General features: G+C 39.1%; 1 long non-coding RNA gene across 1 annotated transcript in view; it reads left to right on the top strand.

Moving 5' to 3' along the window:
• The first annotated feature begins 659 nt into the window (after positions 1–659).
• LOC107184862 overlaps positions 660–8,400 on the top strand; it is a 17,212-nt gene continuing 9,471 nt past the window's right edge. Inside the window, exons 1-2 of the long non-coding RNA XR_001515766.1 lie at positions 660–729; positions 1,086–1,206. This is a non-coding gene — a long non-coding RNA (uncharacterized LOC107184862). The remainder of the gene's footprint in view (positions 730–1,085; positions 1,207–8,400) is intronic.

Here is an 8,400-nt window from a genome sequence, read left to right as displayed (position 1 = left end):
CATTTTAGCTTAATTACCTGGTAAAGGTCCTATGTCCAAATGCAATTCATTTCTGGGGTACTGGGGTTAGGGCTTCAATGTATACTTTTTCTAGGGAACACAATTTAGCCCATAACAGGGACTGAGAGCCTGCTAGTCATGAACTGATTACTCAGGTTTCCAGTACCGGTATTGTATCTGACTGCTTTTGACTATCACTGCTGGCCCTGCTGGAACACACTGCTGCCTGAACCACCCTCTAAGAGGGGACCTAAGATTGTGAAGTCAACTGGAAATTGAAACCTTAGCTTTTGTACCCCCACATCCTAATTTCCACCTCTTTCCCACCTGTCATTTCCAAAACACCTGCCATTGTGCCCATGACTAAAAAGACTAATTCTTAAGACCATTCTCTTAACATGGAAATTGTTCATGGGCTCTAGTTATATTGCAGATTAAAGATATATCTTTATTTGAGGCTCTTCATTTTCACCTTTTGATATTTTACACCATACGATGACCCAGATACCTTATAGCTAGTGAGTGTTAAAAAGTATCTTCTTTTGAGGTCTTAGTGGTAGAATACAGCAGGTGTGCACATAAGCTCTGGGTAATCATTGGAGTGCCAACTTATTACTAAGTGACCTTGGGCATGTTTTCTGACCTCTATGTTGCACTTTCCTCATATGTAAAGGAGGAAAAGTAATAACACCTCTCTGATGAATTTGTTGCTAGAATGTCTGGCCCACAGTAAGTACTCAAAAAAATTTTTATCTAATTTTTACAATTATGTGAGAGTTTATAGAATTATCTTTATCCTTTAGTATTATTTTATTCTGGGTAATTTTTTGAAATGTGCATATGTGTATCATTTATGGCATTCTTTTATTCTACAAAAGATAAAAACTCAACTCAAACTTGTTTAAACATTGAAAATAATTTATTAGATTTTATAAATCAAGCAATTCATGGACATACCAGCTTCAGATATGCCTTATTCAGGGTCCAAACAGTGTCTTTAGAATGCAGTTTTTCTCTATACATTTCTCAGCTATGTGACCTTAGTGTTGTCTACATTTTAATGGCTCCTTTCTCATGCTTGTAAGACGACTCTGTTCATCTCTTGGAGCTGCCTGCTTCTATGTTGAAAGCCAGTGAAAAAGAGTAAGCAGCATCTTTATCCAGAATTTCCAGAAATCATTCTGTTGTCTACTTTGATTGCATTAGGTGAGTCCCTGGGTTCATCTTTGCTTTGATTAGTAATGCCATCAGGATGCAGGACTTTGGCCAGGTCTGAGCCATTCACTCCATTCTGGAGTTAAGGGTAGAGTCAATTCTACTGGAAGCACATTGGGCTGAATGTGAGGAAAATTGGGATATAACTACTAGAAGAAAGATAAAAAGATTCTAGACAGAAAATTATAGATATCCACAGCATGAATACATTAAAATAGACTTGGAGGACTTTGAGTGTAACTATGGGGACTCTAGTACATATTATAATTCAGTTCTCTTGTGTGTCAAAACCTATTACATTGTATGACTAATTAGGTCTAGCATTATATAGAAGATAGCACCAATTCATGAGATAGTGGATCTCCTAAATGAGCCAAGTAGACATATGTTAACATACATAATGCTGGGTGTGAGAGATTTTCACATTTTTGTTTTTAAGAATGGGGAAGAGGTCTTTGAACTTCTCCTTTTCATTACAAAAAGGGAATTATGGCTAGAGTTGGCCCTTTGGGTGGAGTCACTGTACATGGTTGAAAACCTGTTTCTCCTCTTTTGGGGTGGTATACTGACCTGGTTCGGCTACACTGGGAGAAGTTCAGCCACCTGTCTTTGGATGCTTGTTTTCCACTATATCCTAAGAATGCCCAATTCAGCTGCAACTGCAGAGATAAGCACTCAAACTGATTGGATCTTGTTGAGATAGAATAGTCTTCCTACTGGCTTTTAGCTCATTTAAATCTGCATCATTGGCTATAGGAGCTCTCTATGTAATCGAGGCCAGTTTGCTTGAGTTATGCTTTGGCATTTGGGGTTAAGTCCCCTCTATTTTGCCTCTTTCATTTAATACCTCCCTTGAAGACATTATACAGTAAGTAGTGTGTACCCAAGGTAAGAATTCAGGTAGTACTAAGGCCCCTGGCTAAAATACCATCATGATATCTTTATGCCACCATTTAATTGCACCAAATTAAATGTTGCAAACAAAACTTTTGAGAATATTTGTGTGTAATATTATTTTTTTCTTAATTTTATTGATTTTTTTTTTTTACAAAGAGGAAGGGAGAGTGATAGAGAGTCAGAAACATTGATGAAAGAGAGAGACATCGATTAGCTGCCTCCTGCACATCCCCCACTGGGGATGTACCCGCAACCAAGGTACATGCCCATGACTGGAATCGAACCTGGGACCCTTCAGTCCACAGGCTGACGCTCTATCCACTGAGCCAAACCAGTCAGGGCTGTAATATTATTGTCTTTAAACTCCAGAATTAAAGGTCCAAAGAATGAACAAAAGGGAAATCAAAGGCACAGTATATTGCTCATATGCTTGTAGAATATATATCGGTAGTCTGAGATGGGCTGTCAAAACTCCTTGTTAAGAACAAAGGGGATGGGAGCATGTTGAGCATTTTCCACTTTCCCTCAGACCTGTACTTTTGCTTTATTTCTCCTAAGCTCTAAAGGTTCCCAGGATTATCCTAGCTGGTTTGGCTCGGAGGATAGAGTATCAGACTGAAGGGTCCTGGGTTCAGTTCTGGTCAAGGGCACTTGTCTGGGTTACAAGCTTGATCCCCAGTAAGAGGCATGCAGGAGGCAGCTGATCAATGATTCACATCACTGATGTTTCTCTCTTTCCCTCTCCCTTCCTCTCTGAAATCAATGAAAATATATTAAAAATAAATAAAGATTCCCAGGAGACTTGCAACCAGGAGAGCAGTGGGCAGCAGCAGCACGTTGCCCTAGACTAACCCCCTGAAACTATCTCCAAGGGCCCTCCTTTTGCCTCTTCTTTCCTGAGTCCACGCAGCCCATTGTGACTTATTTCCCTTACTGTGACTTCCTTTCCTGAGTCTAGACAGCCAGTCTAGGCTCACTCCTATTGCTGTGACTTTGTTTTTTCATCTTAAGCCCTTTCTTTGTTTCACTGTTCCCAGCTTTAATAAACACAAAACAACAACAACAACAACACACACACACACACACACACACACACGAAAAAAATCCCACAAAGGAATCTGGCTCAGAGAACCAAAGTTGAGTAAAACATCTTAATGGAACCAACTGTTTACTAATATGATTTCCATGGGAGAAATCTGGCCCTAGCTCAAAAATTTTTTTCTTAATACAAACTGATCTACTCAGATTTGTTTTCTTAACCCAAAGCCTTAAAATTATTTTTGTGAAGTACACCACTGTTATACAGTGTGACTGTTGTCCATTTCTCTCGTTAGGAGAGAGTGGAAAACATCAAATCTTGTCAAATGAAGCAAAGGGAAAAAAATTAGTCTTTCATTTGTAGGAGAGAAAATAGCACTCCAGGGACTCAAATGTCTTCTCTGTATTACTAGGCAATCTCTAATTGAGCCCTTTCAAAAAATCCCACTTCACAATTTATGTCTTAGAAATTCCCTCTAATTTAAAGTACTCAACAGTTTAGCATCTGAGAATGTCCCCTCCTGAGCTAGAAGGACTAATGATCAAAAAGGAACCTGTGAGATATAAAGATATTTAACATCTCTCATGTGAGTTCAGTGATTTAGAAGAGATTGATATGCCAGTTTGTTTTATTTTAATGACCTTTCCTGTATGTGGCCTTTCTGAATCCCATAATAACACTTTGTTTATACAGATAATTTTCTCTCCAGCAGGGGCTCTTACATGCTTTAATAACCTCTTCTCATAAATCAACTAGTAAACTGTGAAGTTTGATGAGATACAGAGGCTGGGAAGGTTTCCCTCAAGTCTGCCAACTGGGGCCATGATTGCTCCATTCTCCTCTCCCACACTTCCAAGTGGTCTGATGTTGGTGTAGGGACCTGGGCAGGGCTTAATTGGGCAGGGAGGTCACCTCACAGTAGCCTGGGGTGAGTGCAAACTCTTTGAGGACCAGAGTGTCTAAGAAGGTCCCATGTGAAAAAGACAAAATCTGAATTTTATCCAGATCAAGGAAACCTTGGGTGAAAGATTCTTGGGTTGGGTCTTGGTAATCTGTTAGGGGTGCTATACTTTTTATTACCCCCAGCCTTCCTTTAGAATTTTAAATATCTTCTACACTGGGTGAAGTGAATTAGGAGGTATTTTGGTTGCACAAGGTAGAAACAGAGCTCAGATTGGAATAGACACAAAAGAAAAATTTATGGATGATATTATTGAGATTCTCAAAGAAGGCTTCAAATATTGTCTGATCCAAGGTATCAAATGATATCAAGGAGCTCTTTCTTTTTCTAATCTCTTGGCTTTGGTTTCTACTAGAGGTCTTCAGCCAGGTTTTTGACACATTGTGAAAAAATGGCAGTTAGCAATCTCCTAGTCCTATCTTAATAATTTAGGATTCAAGGGAACAGAGAGACCTTCTTCTTTCTCTTGGTATGTCTGTATCAAACTGTAAGGAGTGCACTGACACTGTGATTGATGATCTAAATAGAGCCACAGGGAATGGACTGTGTACGAGGATGGGTTTCTCAAAGATGTCAGAGAAGGGAAATGCAAAAATCTGCTGGACTGACCCACCTCTATTAGCTCTACACACCTCTTTCCTGCAACTTGCCCTGCCCCTTCCTAACACACACACACTCACAAAGTGTTTATACAGGCCTGGCTAAAATGCTCTGAAAGGAAACCTCATATGATAAAAATAAAAAATATGGCATAATCAACTAATTACCCTCTTGAGGGTAAAATTATAATACCACAAGCAAACCCTAATGATACTTATCATGTCTATTTTATTTCACAAACACTATTTTATCTAACAAAAATATGTACCAGACATTATTCCAAGTATTTTATAAATATTAACTGATTTAATCCTAATAATAATGCTGAGGTACATACTATTGTTATTCCCAATTTAGGAATTCCCAAATTAGGAAACTGAGGTGCAGAGTGGCTAAGGCATTTGTACATAGGTAGTAGGAGTCTGAGATGAACTTAAATCCAGGTAGTCTGGAAAAGATTTATTTGAAAAGAACTTAAATATATTAAACACACAATCTCCTTTTCATTCGCCTTTGTCCTATTAAAGCTGCTTCATTAATGTCTGCTATGTTCTTTTCTTGAAACACACATCAGGGTTCCCAGCAGGTAGATGTCTTATGCTCTCCACTACTTTGTGACAAATCTCCTCACTTAGTACATGCAGTCGAGTTGGCATTGCTCTTGACCCAGACAGACTACAAAGATACTATGCAAAGAATCTGACACCTAGTAGACTTTCAATATGGGTTCATTTCTTTCACATTTACCCTAGTTTTGTTTCTGCTAATATATGCTTGGTTATTTATTTATTTATTTATTTACTTACTTACTTACTTACCTATTTTAAAAATGTTTAGCTTGCCTGGCTGGCATAGCTCAGCGTTTTATTTATGTACTAGAGGTCTGGTGCACGACATTCGTGCACATGGGGAGGGGAAGGAGGGGGTGTCCCTCAGCACGGCCTGCACCTTTTGCAGTCCAGGAGCCCTCAGGGGATGTCTGACTGATGGCTTAAGCGGGCAGTGGGACATCCTTAGCACTGCCGCAGAGGTGGCAGCAGCTCTCAGCACTGCTCCTGCGCCAGCCATCAGCCCAGGCTGAGCAGCGCTCCCCCTGTGGGAGCAGACTGACCACCAGGGGGCAGCTCCTGCATTGAGCATCTACCCCCTGGTGGTCAGTGCGCATCATAGCGACTGGTCTTTCCGCCTTTTGATCGATTTTCATATTATCCTTTTATTATATAGGATCCTTCTACCAGTGGATATTTAGATTTTGAAAATATTTACAATTATAAATAAAGGCTGTAATTAATATATTCTTAAAGGATGTTTTAGCATGTTCTACCAGCTAGAACTGCCTAGTTTACAGCAACACATGGATAGCTGTAGCATCAACATTAACATGGTGTGATCACACTGGTATGCTGAGGCCAACCCATTTTGTTTTGCAAGAAGCAGTTGTTGCCGAAACAGGTTTGGCTCAGTGGATAGAGCGTCGGCCTGTGGACTGAAGCAAAGTGTCCCCTCAGGAGTTCGACCAGGAAACTGGGAGTTTGATTACTCACTGTGATGTGCGCTGACCACCAGGGGGGTGGCATGGACTGAAGAAAGGCCATGTCTGGCAGCCAGAAGGCCCTAATCAGCCGTCCCTTCCTGTCTAAAATCAATAAAAAAATATATTAAAAAAAATAGAAGCAGTTGTTAAATTTTCATGAATTCTGTGAGGCAATTGCTAAAAATAGCCATTATTAGAAATACAATTCTATAAATTTACAAGGGAATACAATTATATTTTAAAGGTAATAAGTACTCAAATCTCACCACTTCCTAATTATTTAACTACAACTATGAGTCTATGTTCATGAGGTTATTTATGTCTATTATTTCTGTGTGGAGGAAATACTACACAGGGTGTGGCAAAAATAGGTTTACAGTTGTGAATACATAAAACACAGCATATTATTATATTCTTATTTATTAATTATTGTATTATTTTCCATATGAGCAACTGTAAACCTACTTTTGCCCCACCTTGTATATTAGAAAAGCATTGGTTTACTATTAATACAAGTGCTAAAGTTACCTTTTATATTAAATCTACTTCAGTATTTGATTTTTAAATATTAATGAGTAATCATAGAGATGGTTATAGCAAAGATGTGATGCTGGTACATACATAAATGGCTAAAATTTGGGAAACAGTGATTTAAGAGTGCTATGGGTTCAATTGTGTTTCCCCCAAATTCATATATTTAAGTCCTAGCCTTCAGTTCCAGAGAATGTGTTCTTATTTGGAAAGAGCCCTTTATTAAGTGTGGGCCCTTCCCCAGTATCACTGATGTCATTATAAAATGGTAAAATGTGGACACAGAGACAGATATGCATAGAGAGAAGACAGCCATATATGAACCAGACAGAGGCCTGGAACAGATCCTCTCTCACAGCCCTCTGAGAGAATGATCCCTACCTGCAAACACCTTGGTTTTCAATTTCTGGGCTCCAGACCGGGCCTCTAGTAAGACAATAAATTTCTGTTGTTTAAGCTACCCATTTTATGGTACTGTATCACAGTAGTGCTAGCAAACCAATGCCATTTATTCTCATATGCTTGAAACCAATTGCCTCTTGAACAGTTGTTGACATCTCAGAAATGTGGGCTTCTAAAGGGTCAGAATCTTCATGTCTGTACTGCCTTAATTGTTTCCACAGGCGATCAATACTCTTAAATGTGGGGGAAAGGCAAGATATTTCTTAATATTCAGGTTATTTGGTGGAACAACAGTGACTTTCAAATCCAAAGACCTAAGCTCAAGTTCTTAACTTGCTAGACTGTGGGGTTTTAAACACATTCCTTCTCTTGTGAACCCTTTCTAGTAGGGTCCAATAGTCCTCATTCAATTTTCTCACTTCAAGATTCCATGTTTAGAAAAGTATATGTCACTAAGGTTTCCAACATGTCAGTCATCCCACAGCTGGATGGAGGAAGAGTCAGGGCAGGACTCATGGGAGCTGTGAAAAGGTTTGACTAGCTGTCTAGACAGACAACCTCTATGTTTAAACTTGAACATCTGTAAATCATCTAAGATGCTCCTGATGCTACGCCAGCTCGCAGATGGTCACCTGGGGCCTGGCCACCAAAGACGCTGTGTGATGCTGAGGCTACAAGATAGTGAGTTAGTGAATGGGAAATGACCTACCTGTAGTCTTCCTAGAATTCAGATCCTAAATGATACCAGGAACTTGATTAGACTACTACCACCAGTGAAACTCAGTTTTCCTCCACATTGGTAGAGCTCTGGGATCCAAAACCCTGATCACCATCTGTTTAGTTTGGCTATAAGTGGATACATTTTATTCTCAAAAAGTAAGTTATCTAAATTTGAAAAAGCATATATATTTTTAGTCTTTTTTTAAAATGAAGCTTACATTCAATATTATTTTGTATTAGTCTCAGGTGTACAGCATAGTGATTAGACAGTCATAAACTTTACGAAGTATTCCCATGATATTTCCAATACTCACCTGGCACCATACATAGTGAATGAAAAAAGTGAAGAGATTGAGAAATATAGATTGATAGTTACAAAACAGTCGTGGAGATGTAAAGTGCAGCATAGGAAATACAGTCAATAGTCTCTACTCCACCTTTTCTCTCCCACCACTACCAACCACATAAGGGCACTTATTATAACATTGGAGATTCTTTTAG

Source organism: Myotis davidii, unplaced genomic scaffold (genome assembly GCF_000327345.1).
Source record: "Myotis davidii unplaced genomic scaffold, ASM32734v1 scaffold828, whole genome shotgun sequence".
Classification (NCBI taxonomy): Eukaryota; Metazoa; Chordata; class Mammalia; order Chiroptera; family Vespertilionidae; genus Myotis; species Myotis davidii.
The sequence above is the reverse complement of the archived record's forward strand: the minus strand, read 5'-3'. Positions and strand labels throughout refer to the sequence as shown.